This window comes from Scylla paramamosain, chromosome 18 (assembly GCF_035594125.1).
Source record: "Scylla paramamosain isolate STU-SP2022 chromosome 18, ASM3559412v1, whole genome shotgun sequence".
NCBI classification, from domain to species: domain Eukaryota; kingdom Metazoa; phylum Arthropoda; class Malacostraca; order Decapoda; family Portunidae; genus Scylla; species Scylla paramamosain.
In genome coordinates, this window is record NC_087168.1 from 13,287,150 (window position 1) to 13,302,848 (window position 15,699).

At 41.5% G+C, this 15,699-nt stretch overlaps 1 protein-coding gene across 4 annotated transcripts in view; it reads right to left on the minus strand.

Moving 5' to 3' along the window:
• LOC135109128 (uncharacterized) overlaps positions 1–15,699 on the minus strand; it is a 45,531-nt gene that overhangs the window by 17,464 nt on the left and 12,368 nt on the right. The window contains exon 1 of one of the 4 annotated variants that reach the window (XM_064020218.1): positions 12,273–12,387. The exons of the other annotated variants lie outside the window; for them this stretch is intronic. The gene's annotated coding sequence lies outside the window, so the exon portion shown is untranslated. Of the gene's footprint in view, positions 1–12,272; positions 12,388–15,699 lie in introns of those variants that run through there. 4 annotated transcript variants of the gene reach the window in all.

The window sequence follows — 15,699 nt, forward strand, 5'->3', positions numbered from 1 at the left end:
TCCTCCTCTTCATTCTGTTCCTCCTCTTTTTTCACCTTCTCATTGTCCTCCTTTACCCCTCCTCCTCTTCCTCCTCCTTTTCCTCCTCTTCCTCCTTCTTTAGTTCTCACATTAACACGATAATGTGAGACAGATAACATGAGGCGAGAGAGAGAGAGAGAGAGAGAGAGAGAGAGAGAGAGAGAGAGAGAGAGAGAGAGAGAGAGAGAGAGAGAGAGACCTTGGGAAAAGAATTGTTACCTTACCACAAAAAGAAGGATATTTTCTGCAATTAATTGTCTGAGTCTCTCTCTCTCTCTCTCTCTCTCTCTCTCTCTCTCTCTGTCTCTCTCCCTTCCTTTCCTTTATCACCCTCTCTCTCTCTCTCTCTCTCTCTCTCTCTCTCTCTCTCTCTCTCTCTCTCTCTCCCTTCCTTTCCTTTATCACCCTGTCTTAAGCTCGCCCCTTTCTTCCTCCTTTATCTTTTTCTCATTCATTTCATCATTTTCACTTTTGCTTTTCTCTTCTTCCCTGTCTTCTCTTCTCTTCCTTTTTTTCCTTTCCTCCTCCCTTCTTCTTCGTCTTCTCCTTTCCTCACTTCCTTCGTATCTCCCATGCTCACGTTCATTTTCTTTCTCTTATCTTTCCTTCCCTTCATATCCTTCCTCTCTTATTCTCGTTCGTTTGCTCCTCCCTTCTTCCCTCTTCATGTTTTTTTTCCATTCTCACTTCATTTTCTTCCTCTCCTCTTCTTTCCTTTTCATTTTTTTCCTTCCTTTCCTTATCTTTCATATTCTAACCCATTCCTTTTGGTATTCTCTACACTCTTCCTCTTTCCTTCACTTTCTTCATCTATTCTCCAATTTCCTTCCTCTCTACATTCGTTCCTTTAAATGTTCTTTCATGCCTCTTACTCTTTCTCACGCCTATTGTCTTTCCGTTTTCTCTTCTCCTCTCGCTCACACTGAAGCTAACCTAACCTAACCACGCTATACACTGACATTACCAAGAACATATGAACATACGGGAAGCTGCAAGAAGTCACCGGACCTATACGTGGCAATCCCTGTTTGAAATATACCTACCTATTTCCACCTATCATCTCCATCCATGACTTTGTTTAATCTACTAGAACTCCCTTATGACTCGGCACTAACAATCTGATTACTGAGTCCCTTCCATTCTTCCGCCGCTCAATTTGAAAACCAATTCCTTCCTATCTCTTTTTTAAATCTAACTTTTTTTTTTTCAGGCTTGAACGCGTTTTTTTCCTGTTCTATCCTGATTACTGATTTGGAGAATGTTGATTACGTCACCCTTGTTGTATTCCCTGTATCAAGAAGCATACCGTCACTCTCATAAACAAATGGCCTAAGTCATTTCTCATCAGTTTCTAATTTTTGCTTAAATCACATCTTCATTTAAGCAAAAATCCAGAAATCACCGAAAAATTACTTGGGTTATTTGTTTATGAGGGTGACGATATTAGACACCCTTCTTCAACATACAGTAGAGGCTGTTCATCACACGCTATAGAGTGAACAAAATAATCACGTGTCTAGTACTCTGAGCTATATATATTTACTAATAATATGAAACTGTAATATGGAAAGGAAAACGGCAATAATACAGAACTTTACTGTTAGACCTGTTGAAAATCTAGAGTGCACAGTAATTTGATAATACAGAAATGCTTTAATCCTTACAGACATAATGAGTTCCGTTCTACTTCCAATTAACACGCAAATGTAAAATGACTTAAATGGAAAAAAAGTAATAATATAGAACTTTACTGTTAGACCTTTTAGAAATCCAGTATAGAGTAGATATTTTTCTTAATACTGAAACACTTTAATAATTTCACTGATAGAAAAAGGAGTTGGAGTGTTTTAACTTATGGACTAATAATATGCTGTAGAGATGAAGTGAAGTTAGACAGTTTGGCAATTAGACAGCTTAGTAAGTAGTTAGTTGTGAGGCGAAGTGAAATTAAACAGCTTAGTAATTTAGTTAACCCTTTCATCGTTATGCCTGTCTATGCCCAACATTCGCAGCACCGTAAGAAATGTTTGCAAGACGCTCACAAATACGTAACAGAATAGATTAATTTTTCTTTTTCTCAAATTTGTTTTTAACCTTTTCATTTTTTTTTTCAGATTGTTCTTTTAACTTTTTCACTGCTGCACAATTTTTTTTTTCCCTCAGTGATATGCAGCATTTTAAACACTTACTTTTGCGTGGTGCAGTCTTTTAAAGAAGTTTGGTCATTGAGAAACAAGCAATATTAACGTCTCTCTCTCTCTCTCTCTCTCTCTCTCTCTCTCTCTCTCTCTCTCTCTCTCTCTCTCTCTCTCTCTCTCTCTCTCTCTCTCTCTCTCTCTCTCTCTCTCTCTCCTGTATCCATGCACATCGTTTCTTCCACTGCTCTAAATGTTACGAGGGCGACCATAGCGGTAAAAGGGTTAAGACTGCGGTAAAGATACTAAATAAATAAATAAATAAAGTGTAGGTGATTATAAAAGTTGGTACTATTTAACATTTCTGACCGTCAGTGAATGGATTTAAATGTTCCTTGTTGCTTAAATTCTCTGAAAATGACCCCAGTACTCTGCCTTTCCTCTCTTCCTCTTCGTCATCCACTCGTTTCTTCCTCCCCCTCCTCCCTCCTCCCTTCTTTCACGACCTTCACTCTCCCTTTCATTACTCCACACTTCCTATTTCTCTTCTTACTTTTTTCTTCATTTCTTCTCTTTCATCCCTCTCTCTCATTTTTCTCCGTTTTCTGTCTGCCTCTGTCTGTCTGTTGTCTGCCTGATGCCTGTTGTCAATATATCCGTCAATGTTTGTATCAGTTTGTTCTCTCTCTCTCTCTCTCTCTCTCTCTCTCTCTCTCTCTCTCTCTCTCTCTCTCTCTCTCTCTCTCTCTCTCTCTCTCTCTCTCCAAGTGGCCATAAAAAACTATCTTTAATATTCCCTCCTCCCTTCCTCCCTCACCTCCCTCCCCTGCCTCCCCTTCCTCCCTCACCTGTCTCCCACCCTTGGACAGAACCTGTGTACTGTAGCTACTTTTACCTTCTTTAACATTACTGGCTGGGGAGAGAGGGGGAGAGGGAGTGAGTGAGAGGGAGAGTGAGTGGTTCCCAGGCCCTCAATCCGGGTGTCTTCCGAGGGTCATAGCCTCTCGTGACCTACCCTCCCCTCCCTTTCCTCCTCTCTCCCTCTCCCACCATGTCCCTCTACTCCTCCCTCTCCTTTCCTTCCTTCTAATAACCTGACTACCTTCCCCTTCCTTCTAACTTGCCTACCTTCCCCTCAGCTCTAAGGACTCTCTCTCTCTCTCTCTCTCTCTCTCTCTCTCTCTCTCTCTCTCTCTCTCTCTCTCTCTCTCTCTCTCTCTCTCTCTCTCTCTCTCTCTCTCCTTCACTGGTTTTCGTGACCTGAGCAAGAGGAGGTGAAGGCTGTGGCTGTCACTCCTGCTTCTAGTACTGATTTTACAACGCCGACGGCGACAACAGCAGCAACGCCAACACCAACAAAACCAACGACTACAACAACAACAACAAGAATAACTAGCAACAACAACAACGACGATAATAAATATTACTACAACTATTAGTGAATTTCTAAGACCTGTTATAAAGAAATATCATCTACTGGTACTCCTTCATTAAAAATACAATAATTCCTCCTTACTGCTATTACAACAAGAACAAGAACAACAAAACGACAGCAGCACAACGACTACAGCAGTTATCACTGCCACCATTACTACTGCTACTGCTACAACAACAACAACTACTACTACTACTACTACAACCACCACCACTATTGATAAACTTCTTAGTTCAAAGAAATAATAATAATAATAATAATAATAATGATAAATGTTTACACATACTGAACTGCATAATTTTGAACAGAACTTTCGAAAAAAAACATTGCACTTATAAAAACTCTCTCTCTCTCTCTCTCTCTCTCTCTCTCTCTCTCTCTCTCTCTCTCTCTCTCTCTCTCTCTCTCTCTCTCTCTCTCTCTCGTATGTGTGTGTGTGTGTGTGTGTGTGTGTGTGTGTGTGTGTGTGTGTGTGTGTGTGTGTGTGTGTGTGTGTGTGTGTGCGTGTGTTTGAGAGAGAGAGAGAGAGAGAGAGAGAGAGAGAGAGAGAGAGAGAGAGAGAGAGAGAGAGAGAGAGAGAGAGAGAGAGAGAGAGAGAGAGAGAGAGAGAGAGTGAGTGTGAGGAGTGTGTGTGTGTGTGTGTGTGTGTGTGTGTGTGTGTGTGTGTGTGTGTGTGTGTGTGTGTGTGTGTGTGTGTGTGTGTGTGTGTGTGTGTGTGTGTGTGTGTGTGTGTGTGTGTGTGCGTGCGCGCGCGCTGGTGCAACAAACAGGTTTCAAGAGTACAAATGGGAGGAGGAGGAGGAGGAGGGGGAGGAGGAGGAGGAGAACGAGGGTGAAAGTCGGGTGCTGTAAAGTGTAGGCTAGTCTTCCTCCTCTTCCTCCTCCTCCTCCTCCTATTCTTCACTGTTATTCAGGTTTGCAATGCCATCAACTGAGCTGAGAGAGAGAGAGAGAGAGAGAGAGAGAGAGAGAGAGAGAGAGAGAGAGAGAGAGAGAGAGAGAGAGAGAGAGAGAGAGAGAGAGAGAGAGAAATACAAACACATCGTTATAAATAAAAAAAAAAAGTAAAATAAATAAACAAACAAATAAATGAAAAAGTGGGAAGAAGAGGAAACATCATGAACTAACAATAACACAACACTTTTTACAACACGTCTAATATAAAAATAAATAAATAAATGAATATATAAATAAATTAATAATACTAATATTAATAATAATAATAATAATAATAATAATAATAATAATAATAATAAATGAATAAATAAATAAATCGTTCCCTATTATTAGTTCTGTTCTCAAAGATCCTTCTATAATCCACATCAGCCACTCAAATACCAGCCTGTGTGTGTGTGTGTGTGTGTGTGTGTGTGTGTGTGTGTGTATACGGCCGGCCCTGGTGGAGAGCTATCAGAAACACCGACATCATACAGAACGGGTGCTTAGAAAAGAAAGATTAGCACTTAGCACTGAATCCTCACACATCTTAGCATCTTGTTTCCATCACTTTTAACACGCCTTAGTGGACGTTATTAGAGTTCTCAGTGGTGTTTGCATGACCTCGGTGACAGTTTACGAAGGGTCCCGGATCATCAACAGGAAAAACACCCATGGAAACCCAACTTATTATCTCTGTGGTCTTTGAAACTAATCCTTATGATATCCCAATATTTTTACAGAATACGGCCTTACAAATTATACGAATGCTTTACTATCACATTTTGAAGCTGATTAACCTATGACTGCTCTCTCTCTTCCCCTCATGTTTAATACAATTGTCTGATGCAAGGATAGAGTGTGTTTACGATTGATATCATCAACAGAAGAAGTGGTCGAGCAATTAAATCCTTTCAATGCCTGTAGACTATTTTATATTATATATTCATTTATTTATTATTATAATTTCTTGCGTAACGAAATCGTCTAAGGTTGTTCCAATGAAGTAACAAGTTCCGCCGTGTCATTATCAACTAATGATGAAAAAATGTATTTCCAAACGCTTCAAGGCCTAAATCTTGACTAGTTTTAACAGGCATTGCTGGAAGTTACAAAGATGCAATTGCAAGGATGTGTTCATGATTCTAGTGGTAGTTTAATTTGGTAGTTTAAGGAGATCACATTAGGAGCTGTGTTTCCAAACGTTTCAAGACCTTGACTCGATTACTTTTTTTTGGAGGGGGGCTTTATTAAAATTTACAAAGTTTATCAAGGAAGTTTCCATGATTGATGATAGTGTAACAAGATTAGATTAACCCTTTCACTGCAATAAGCAATAATTCGCATCACTAAAAGCAATGTATGAAACCTTTATAAGCACCTACAAGAAAGAAGGTGGGTAAAAAAGAAATATATATTTAGAAATTTCTATGCCATACAATGTTTGGAGGTGGCTGTAGAACAAGGAAAGATGTCCCTGGGAGGCTGGCAATTTATGAAAGATAAGTGAAATGGCAGTGAGAAGGTGAAGGACCGTATTTCCAACCATTCAAAGGTCTTAATCTTGACTACTTTTAACAGGCATTACTGGAAGCTACTAAGTTGTCAAGGATGTTTCCATGCCTCTAGTGACACTTTAACGATGACTAGACCATCAGTAGGCAAAGAATGTTCACGAGAATCAGACTAACAATATCTGAGGCTTTTGAAAATTGTCCAGAAACGAAAGCAAAGTGAAAAGAAAAAAAAAAGTCGTGATTATGGAGCAAAGTAAAAAAAAAATGCCCCGACGAGAAAAAAAAATGGAATGAGCAAAGTATAAAAAAAAAGTGCTGATGAGAGAGAAAAGTAAAAAAAAAAGTGATGATAGAGCAAAGTAAAAAAAATTGTCATGAGAGCAAAAGTAGAAAAATATTCTGATGAGCAAAAAAAAAAAAAAATAAATAAATAAATAAAATAAAATAAATAAAAATAAATAAATAAATAAATAAATAGATAAATAAAATTCTGATGAGAGAGCAAAGCAAAGAGCACTGCCGCGGCTACACATCCACTGCCCAGAGACTATGCCCGTGTCTGTGTCGCATCTGATTCTCCATTTCTTCCATGTAAGGTCCCCTGCTTCGCGTCTCGCCCTACCCCTGGCCGTGTCACCCTGATGGTGTGTCGCCTCTTAAGGGTGTCCATACATTGATTCACCCCTATTGTGTCTTCACTCATCCGGAGTTCCGCAGGGAAGTGAAAGTTTGTCTTCCACACAGACTTTCATTGCTATCTTCCCTGTATTTGGTTGGAGAGGACTATTCTTCCTTCTTTTTTTCTTTTACGTAATTCTCTTTTATGGTTTTGTGTAATACATCTATACCCTTGTTTACGCTTTACTTTGGTTGTGGCAGACTTTCATATAGTTCTTTTGTTATTCGTGTACACTATTTACATACGCATTTACCTTTTCTTGGTTTGGCTTGTACTTCTCGTCTAGTATTTTCTCTTTCTGTGCTCCAATAAACATTCTGTAGGTTAGGTCTGCCTTGTAGTTCCCCTCTCCAGTTGTTTTCCTATCATTTTTTGTACATTGTCTTCCTCATTTTATTTAGATACCGAGAGCAAACTCTATATGCGTTCCTGAGCTGAACTTCATTCGAGTATCTTTCTGTAACCAAAGTTTTAGATTTACTTGCATCATTGGCTACTAGCTTCACTTTCTTTGGGCATCCATCTGTGTCCTTAAGTTCTCTCACACGAACCGTTATGTGCAAATTAACACCAAGTTGCAACAATATTACTTTAACTGCTAAACTGTCAACACACTGCACCTCCACCTACACACACACACACACACACACACACACACACACACACACACACACACACACACACACACACACACACACACACACACACACACACACACACACACACACTTACCACAAAAAAGAAATTATATCCTACCTAAGCAACAACCGTATATTACAAGGATATTTTCCTTTACACAGTTTTTTTTTTTTTTCTGGAACAGTATAATTTTCTCGTCTTCCTTAAGCAAACTCTGGAACTCTCTATCTGTTTTCGTTTTCGGTTTTCTTCCTTCTTCCGACATGAGGTGTTTTAGAGCATCAACACGCCTGAAACTTTATTTGCTAAGTTTTTCTTTTTTTATCTCCTATTATTGTCTTTCTGGGAGTGACATATTGAGCAGGTTTTCTTTTTCTTTCTCTCTCTCTCTCATTTTTATGCCCTTGGCCAGCCTCGTGAAAAGACAAATAAACAGATAGATAAATAATCAAATACGTACTAAGTAAATAAAGAAAAATACGAAAGGAAAAGAAAAACTGAAGAAAAAAGATGAAAAAAAGAATAAATAAATACGCAATAAAAAGCTGGTGTAATGTGTTATAGTGAACTCAAACAACCTAACAAGAACAAACGATCTGCTGCAGGACACCCACTGGCACACACACCTCCATCCCCTTGGCTACAGCTCTTCCCAACACTTCCCTTCTCCTTGTGTCACCCTTGGGAAAACACCCACTGAATTACACATAGCAGGCTCAAGAGGATCATAATGCATCTATACTTTCCTTCAGTTCCCCTTCAGCTATTATCAACCACTTGGCCCGCATTAAAAAACACTCTGCTCTTTCACCACGACCATTTTCCAAGACCATGCAGATAATTAGCCGGATTTTCAAGAGTGTTTCTCCTGTTAATAATGAATAAATCTTGTTCATCTGTCACCATAAGCTTAAAAATATCCTTAATAACCCGTATAACTTAAAGCACAGAGCCTCTTGAATGTGGTGGAGGTGCGGCGTATTAGTGTTTCAGAATATGATTTTTTTTTTATCTTTGCTATCTTACTATCACTGCCTCTCAATAATGTGCTCCTACTTTCTCTCATCGTTTTCTTTGACATAAGTGTTGGCGGGGAGACTTGCTTACTGGGGCTGCATGCAAACTTGAAGGAAGGGAAGGAAAGTAAAGCTCTCTCTCTCTCTCTCTCTCTCTCTCTCTCTCTCTCTCTCTCTCTCTCTCTCTCTCTCTCTCTCGAAGCAAACAATAAATATGTAAAGAGATATGGTAATTTTAATTTTAGATCGTTTTTCCTACTCCTTTATTGCAGTTCATATAAAAACGGTGGAGGAGGAGAGGTGTGGACAGAATAAAACAGCGGGAAATAAGTGGAAATGAAAGAATAAATGAACATAAAATAAATAAATAAATAATCAGAAGGGTAGAAATGAAACAAAAAAAGGTAAATCTAAAAGTGACTGAACAAAATGATGCAGGAAGGGAGGGGGCAGTAGGCAGTGGCTGGTTATAAATAAGTACAATTATAAGCGATAAAAAAAAAATCTTGATTTCTCTACTTTCTTTTCCTTTAGGTAATACAGTTTTCTTCTTTATCTGCTCCTCCTCCTCCTCCTCATTATTATTATTATCATTGAGAGAGAGAGAGAGAGAGAGAGAGAGAGAGAGAGAGAGAGAGAGAGAGAGAGAGAGAGAGAGAGAGAGAGAGAGAGAGAGAGAGAGAGAGAGAGAGAGAGAGAGAGAGAGAGAGAGAGAGAGAGAGAGAGACGATTTTTTTTTTTGTGTGTGTGTGTTGACTTTTGTATATACAAACACACAACAGTTTTATAATTTCAAGGCCGTGTCAAAAATGTGCGCGTCCTTAGACCACTTCACGCCTTCCGCGGTGATCTTGGCAAGAAAAACTCAGTTGGTTAAAAATATGATTGCCGGAAACAAGCATGAGCTTGGTAAATTGATGAACACATTACTAACAAAGCCATATAAAGATTTGTGAATTTTGTCTTTCAAGTGTGTGTTTACTGAATGTCACTGCCTGGCGGAGAATGTAGCGAGGGGAGGCGTCAGGAGGCCTGAGCGAGGCTGCACCGAATTTATCCCTGCGCCTCACCTCAAATCTATTTCACGCCCTCCCGCGCTGCTTGACCTTACGAGTACCAACACAAATGTGTTCATAAAAAAATTTTAAAAATATTAATTTTATTATAGCACACACAGGAGGCAGCAGACACCAGCTGAAACGATAATTACTCCCAGTGAGGTCTCAAACACTGGATTAAAGGGTGCTGTGAACTCATCAATAACGCAACTGTGACCTCACTGAATGTTTCCCTTTGTGTCTTACAACACAAGGGAGCAGTAACAGCCTGCTCTCTAAAGACAAATATCTTCCTTCACACAAACCTACATGCACCTAATTATACACACACCCTTCACTCAAAATTCTAAATTAAATATGGCGACTCCTACACCAGCCTCGGAGTCCCCGCCATGGGAAGGGACCAAAAATGTCCAAATACCGGACTGTTCTTCTGGTATCCACCCTAAGTGTCTTGACATCCCCAAGTTTTTCTTCATTAATTTCTGCAACATTCGCGACCTTATATAAAATTTCCATTCTGTAGAGCACTACCTCTCCTCTATTAACAGTGGTGTTCCTCAGGGTTCTGTCCTGTCACCCACTCTCTTCCTATTATCATCAATGATCTTCTAAACCAAACTTCTTATCCTATCCACTCCGACGCTGATGATACCACTCCGCACTTTTCCGCGTCTTTTCGTAGACGTCCAACCCTTCAACAAGTAAACAGTTTACGCAAGCCAAAGAACGCCTGACTTCTTATCTCTCTAAAATTTCTGATTGGGGGCAGAACAAACTTACGAGTAGTATTGTTCCATGCCTCAAAAAGCTCAATTCCTCCATCTATCAACTAGACACAACCTTCCAGACAACTATCCCCTCTTCTTCAGTGACACTCAACTATCATCCTCTTTTACACTGAACGTCCTCGGTCTGTTCTTTACGTATAATCTAAACTGGAAACTCCACATCTCATCTTTAGCTAAAACAGCTATGAAGTTAGGTGTTCTGAGTCGTCGTCGCAAGTTTTTCTCACCCTACCCCCTGCTGCTAACTCTGTACAGGGGTCTTATCAGTCCATGTATGGAGTTTGGGGGGGTATAGTTGGGGGGATTCCACTCATACTGCTATTTTAGACAGGGTGGAATCAAAAGCTTTTCGTCTTATCAACTCCTCTCTTCTAACTGGTGGCGAGGCCCCGGGGCGTGGACCAGCGAGGACGACCTCCTCAGCCCCCACGCCCTGTGCATTGTGAAGAGCATCCGGCCTGTAGTGAAGAGGCCACGGCTTCCCGAGGGTCCTCACTGGTGGGAGCAGGCCAGCACTGGTACTGCTACTGCTGCTGTGACCCGGCATCCTCAGCAGGCCAAGGAGGAGAACACCAGCCTTCTTACTCAAGACTTGAACCTGCCTGCCTTCCCAATATGCAGTGCCGCCCCCCGCCGCTGTGATGGGGCAGAGGCGGGGCTGCCTGAGGTGACCCTGCCCTCCCCTCGCCACTATGGTGGGGCAGAGGCGGGGCTGCCTGAGGTGACCCTGCCTGACATCCGCCGCCGCCGTGGTGGGGCAGCGAGGGGCAGCACGGGGCGGGGGCACACCCCTTCCTTTGTGTTGTGGCGGCCCTGGCCTATGTGATCTACGCCACGTGGGTCGTCACCTGTGGCGACGACTTCCTGAACGCTCTGAGTGAACGGGTGAATGGTGGATGAACTCTTTTTGGGTGTGTGTGGATTCACGTGCTTCCTTCCCTAAGCTGAGTCAAGACGGCTGAGTCTAGAGACATTTTGGTCACTCAGTACAAGTGACCTGTGGCCCAAACATGCTGAGTCCTTTATGGTCTCAGGCCAATGTAGCCTGAGGGTCACCTGACTGGAGGCCCTTACGGCCTGAGTATCTTCCGCCTCAGTGCCAAACGACCTGGTCCCTTTTACTTTCATAAGAAGACAAGAACATGTGCTTTGACATAAAAACAGTGCGAAGAGAATGACTGCATGGTAATTTTAAGTCAAGTATAATTCAAACCTTCCCGGAATCTGTCGAATCTCAAAAATCAAAATCAAGATATCAAATAACAAAGATCACATGCTGGAATCTTGAAAGAAAATTAAGATAAGCAACGAAAGATAACCATTACTCAGCTAATTATATCTAATTCATTAATAAACTCATTTTTCCAAGTCAAGCATCCATTTACTGATTATGCAGACCAACCAACACAAGCTGAAGACACGCCAGCAGTGAAGCGCGCGCGCACACACACACACACACACACACACACACACACACACACACACACACACACACACACACACACACACACACACACACACACACAAGCGCCGCCCGTCAAAACGCTAATCAACTAAACAGGTAAATAATGAGGCGAAAAGTCAGTGATTAGGGTGAGCGAAATGATTTCCGACATTAATGAGAAAAAAGCAGATTAATTACTCGCCGCGCAAACCTCCTCTTGCTGTTGTTGTTTTGTATGCTCCTCGCTGATTTAGATGAGAGAGAGAGAGAGAGAGAGAGAGAGAGAGAGAGAGAGAGAGAGAGAGAGAGAGAGAGAGAGAGAGAGAGAGAGAGAGAGAGAGAGAGAGAGAGAGAGAGAGAGAGAGAGAGAGAGAGAGAGAGAGAGAGCCACGTCCCTGCGGTGTTCTACCGTCGACACGCTAGAACACCGCAGGGACGTGGCGGCCCTTGTGGTGTTCCACAAGGCACAGATGCAGTGTGTGCTACATCTGGCAGGACTACGTCTGCCCCCAAGAGTCACCTCGCGGGACACGAGAACGGTGTTATCCAGTGGTGACTCAGTGGAAGTGCCGCGTTCCCGCTCCAGCCAACACCAGCGCACCTTTTGGGGGCGAGTCTCCAGACTGTGGAACGTCTTCGCGTCCTCCGTCCCTCATATCAGGGGGATGGATACCCAGGACGTGAAGTTAGCAGCACACCACTGGAGGGGCTCGTTCCCAACGCCCCTGCTAACAATATTAGCATAAGGCCATAAAGTATGTATATATATATATGTATATATCTTTATATTTATATTTGTGTGTTGAGTCACACCCCTAAAATAGGTTGCACACGGCAGTGCGCCTTCGGGTGATAATGTACTTATGTTTAAATAAAAAATAAGAGAGAGAGAGAGAGAGAGAGAGAGAGAGAGAGAGAGAGAGAGAGAGAGAGAGAGAGAGAGAGAGAGAGAGAGAGAGAGAGAGAGAGAGAGAGAGAGAGAGAGAGAGAGAGGGAAGCAAGCAAAAAACACAGAAACAGATCTCAATCAACTTTTTACGGTGATGATGATGACACGAAGAAAACAATAAGAAACAAAAAACAATAAGAATTTCACGTATTCATAATATATTCTCAAAACTTCCTTTAATTTGTCTAACTCCTAGATCAGACCTTGCACTGGGTTAAAATCACATTAAGTATTAGAGCTGCTGCTACTAACACCACCACCACTACTACTACTAGTACTACTACTACTACTACTACTAAAACCACAGCATTACCATTACTCAATTAATTACTTTTCCTATACATTATTCCATTATCATCACTGGTAATGTCAATATATCAAGTCAGGATTACTATCTACGTGTTGTTGAAATCACACGGAACAACAGCGGAACACGACCGCAAACTAGAGCTCTATTTGTACTCCACGCTTCCTAACCACGTCTTACGCATATTTCAGAACGTTCTTTCGTAACTGGGAGAAAGAAACCTAGAGAAAATTGTCTGATTGTTTATATTCTGGCTTATATTATCTTGATCTAAACTGCCTGATTTTATTTATATTTTAGGTTATAGTATCTGGATCTATCTGTCTGTCTGTCTGTCTGTCTGTAAGTTCACCGACGTATCTATAAATCTATCTGTATTTAATTTTGTTATATATTTACTTATTTGTGGATTTCATCAGTTCAATTTTCATAACGAGTCGAGTGATAATTCAAAACACCTTGCAATTAATTGTTCCACGACGAGAGAGAGAGAGAGAGAGAGAGAGAGAGAGAGAGAGAGAGAGAGAGAGAGAGAGAGAGAGCTAACTTCCTTGTTTTTCCTTCCAACCAGCTATTAAAACCCCATGTCGGAAATTAGCTACTCTCTCTCTCTCTCTCTCTCTCTCTCTCTCTCTCTCTCTCTCTCTCTCTCTCTCTCTCTCTCTCTCTCTCAACTGTGAGTACGAATCAATTTTCACGACTTTTCTATGAGTGCCAAAAAAAAAAAACAAAAAAAAAACAATAGTGACAATGATAGAATGGCGGTGGCAGCAGCGGCAGCAGTAAAAGGAAGAGAAAATAACTTCATAATTTTCCTCATCATCCCTTTTCATTCCATAAAAAAAAGAATAAAAAATCGTCACCATCCATTTTCATTCCGGAAAAGAGAGAGAGAGAGAGAGAGAGAGAGAGAGAGAGAGAGAGAGAGAGAGAGAGAGAGAGAGAGAGAGAGAGAGAGAGAGAGAGAGAGAGAGAGAGAGAGAGAGAGAGAGAGAGAGAGAGAGAGAGAGAGATAACAATAATGGTTATAATTATGCTAATGGACGAGGAGGAGGAGGAGGAGGAGGAGGAGGAAGAAGAGGAGTAGGAAGAGGACGAGGAAAGAGAGGAAGCAAAATAATGCAAAAATGTGAAAAAAATGAAAGGAAAACAAAGCAATATCATTCACTTCATTCTTTTCCTGCATCTGTTGATCTGTTCACTTCAAGGAGCTAAATTTGTGCATTCCTTCTTGTTTCCATTCTGTATTCATTATTTTTTTTTCTGTAATCTATATATACGAGTACGTGTTACTGAATGCATGTGTTGTTCTCTCTCTCTCTCTCTCTCTCTCTCTCTCTCTCTCTCTCTCTCTCTCTCTCTCTCTCTCTCTCTCTCTCTCCCCTCAGGGCATTATACATAGCCCAGGGATTCCCGTACCACCAAGCTTTCACTCTCTTCTCTTCCTTCTATCCTCCCTCTCCCTCTTCTTCCTCCTATTCCTCCTACTTTTCCTTTCACTTTCATTTTTTTTCAGTTTCTATTGCTCAGCGTCTACATTGTTTCGTATTGTTTTAAACCGAGTCCAATATTATGAATAAAGTGAAGTATATCAAGGTATCTATAAGTAAATGCATATGCAGATAAGGGAATAAATAAATAAGTAAATAAATAAATAAATAAATAAATAAATGGAGGTCAGGAAAATTACCGATGGAAAAAAAAAGTAGGAAAAGAATAAATGTATGAAAATGAGAGAGAACGACTTTTCCATTCTCTCTCTCTCTCTCTCTCTCTCTCTCTCTCTCTCTCTCTCTCTCTCTCTCTCTCTCTCTCTCTCTCTCTATGTCCAATTAGAAATGGTATATCCAGTTTTTCTTCCCACGGCTGTCAGTGTCTGTGTATGTGTGTGTGTGTGTGTGTGTGTGTGTGTGTGTGTGTGTGTGTGTGTGTGTGTGTGTGTGTGTGTGTGTGTGTGTGTGTGTGTGTGTGTGTGTGTGTGTGTGTGTGTGTGTGTGTGTGTGTGTGTGTGTGTGTGTGTGTGTGTGTGTGTGTGTGTGTGTGTGTGTGTGTGTGTGTGTGTGTGTTAGACAGACGAGCAGACAAAACACACACACACACACACACACACACACACACACACACACACACACACACACACACACACACACACACACACACACAGAGAGAGAGAGAGAGAGAGAGAGAGAGAGAGAGAGAGAGAGAGAGAGAGAGAGAGAGAGAGAGAGAGAGAGAGAGAGAGAGAGAGAGAGAGAGAGATGTTGGCTCTCAGAAGGAAGGGAAAGTTGTTATCCTTGGGAGGAGGGAGGGAGGGAGAGAGGGAGTGAGGAAGGGGGCAAGGGAGGGAGAGGGAGGGAGGGAGGGAAGGGGGAAGGGAAGGAGAGGATGGTATGTAAGGAGGGAGGAAGAAGGTACTCCATGAAGAGGGAAGGATGGAGGAGAGGAGGAGAAAAGAAGGGTAATAAATAGAGATGGAAGATGAAGAGAAATAAAGTAAAAATAAAAAAAAGATAAGAGGAAGCGAGGAAGGAGAAAAGGTGACGGAAGGAAGGAAGGAAGGAAGGAAGAAAAGGAAGATGATACTAGTAATGAAGGACTAAAAGGAGGAGGAGGAGGAGGAGGAGGAGGAGGAGGAGGAGGAACAGGTAGGTGGTACAGAGTAAAGGTTCTGGTACACCTTGTCAGGGAGGAGGAGGCGGCGGAGGAGGAGGAGCAGCTACTTGTTCTTTATGAAGAGGAAACTAGTACCTCCTGTGCTTTGCTAGGAGAGAG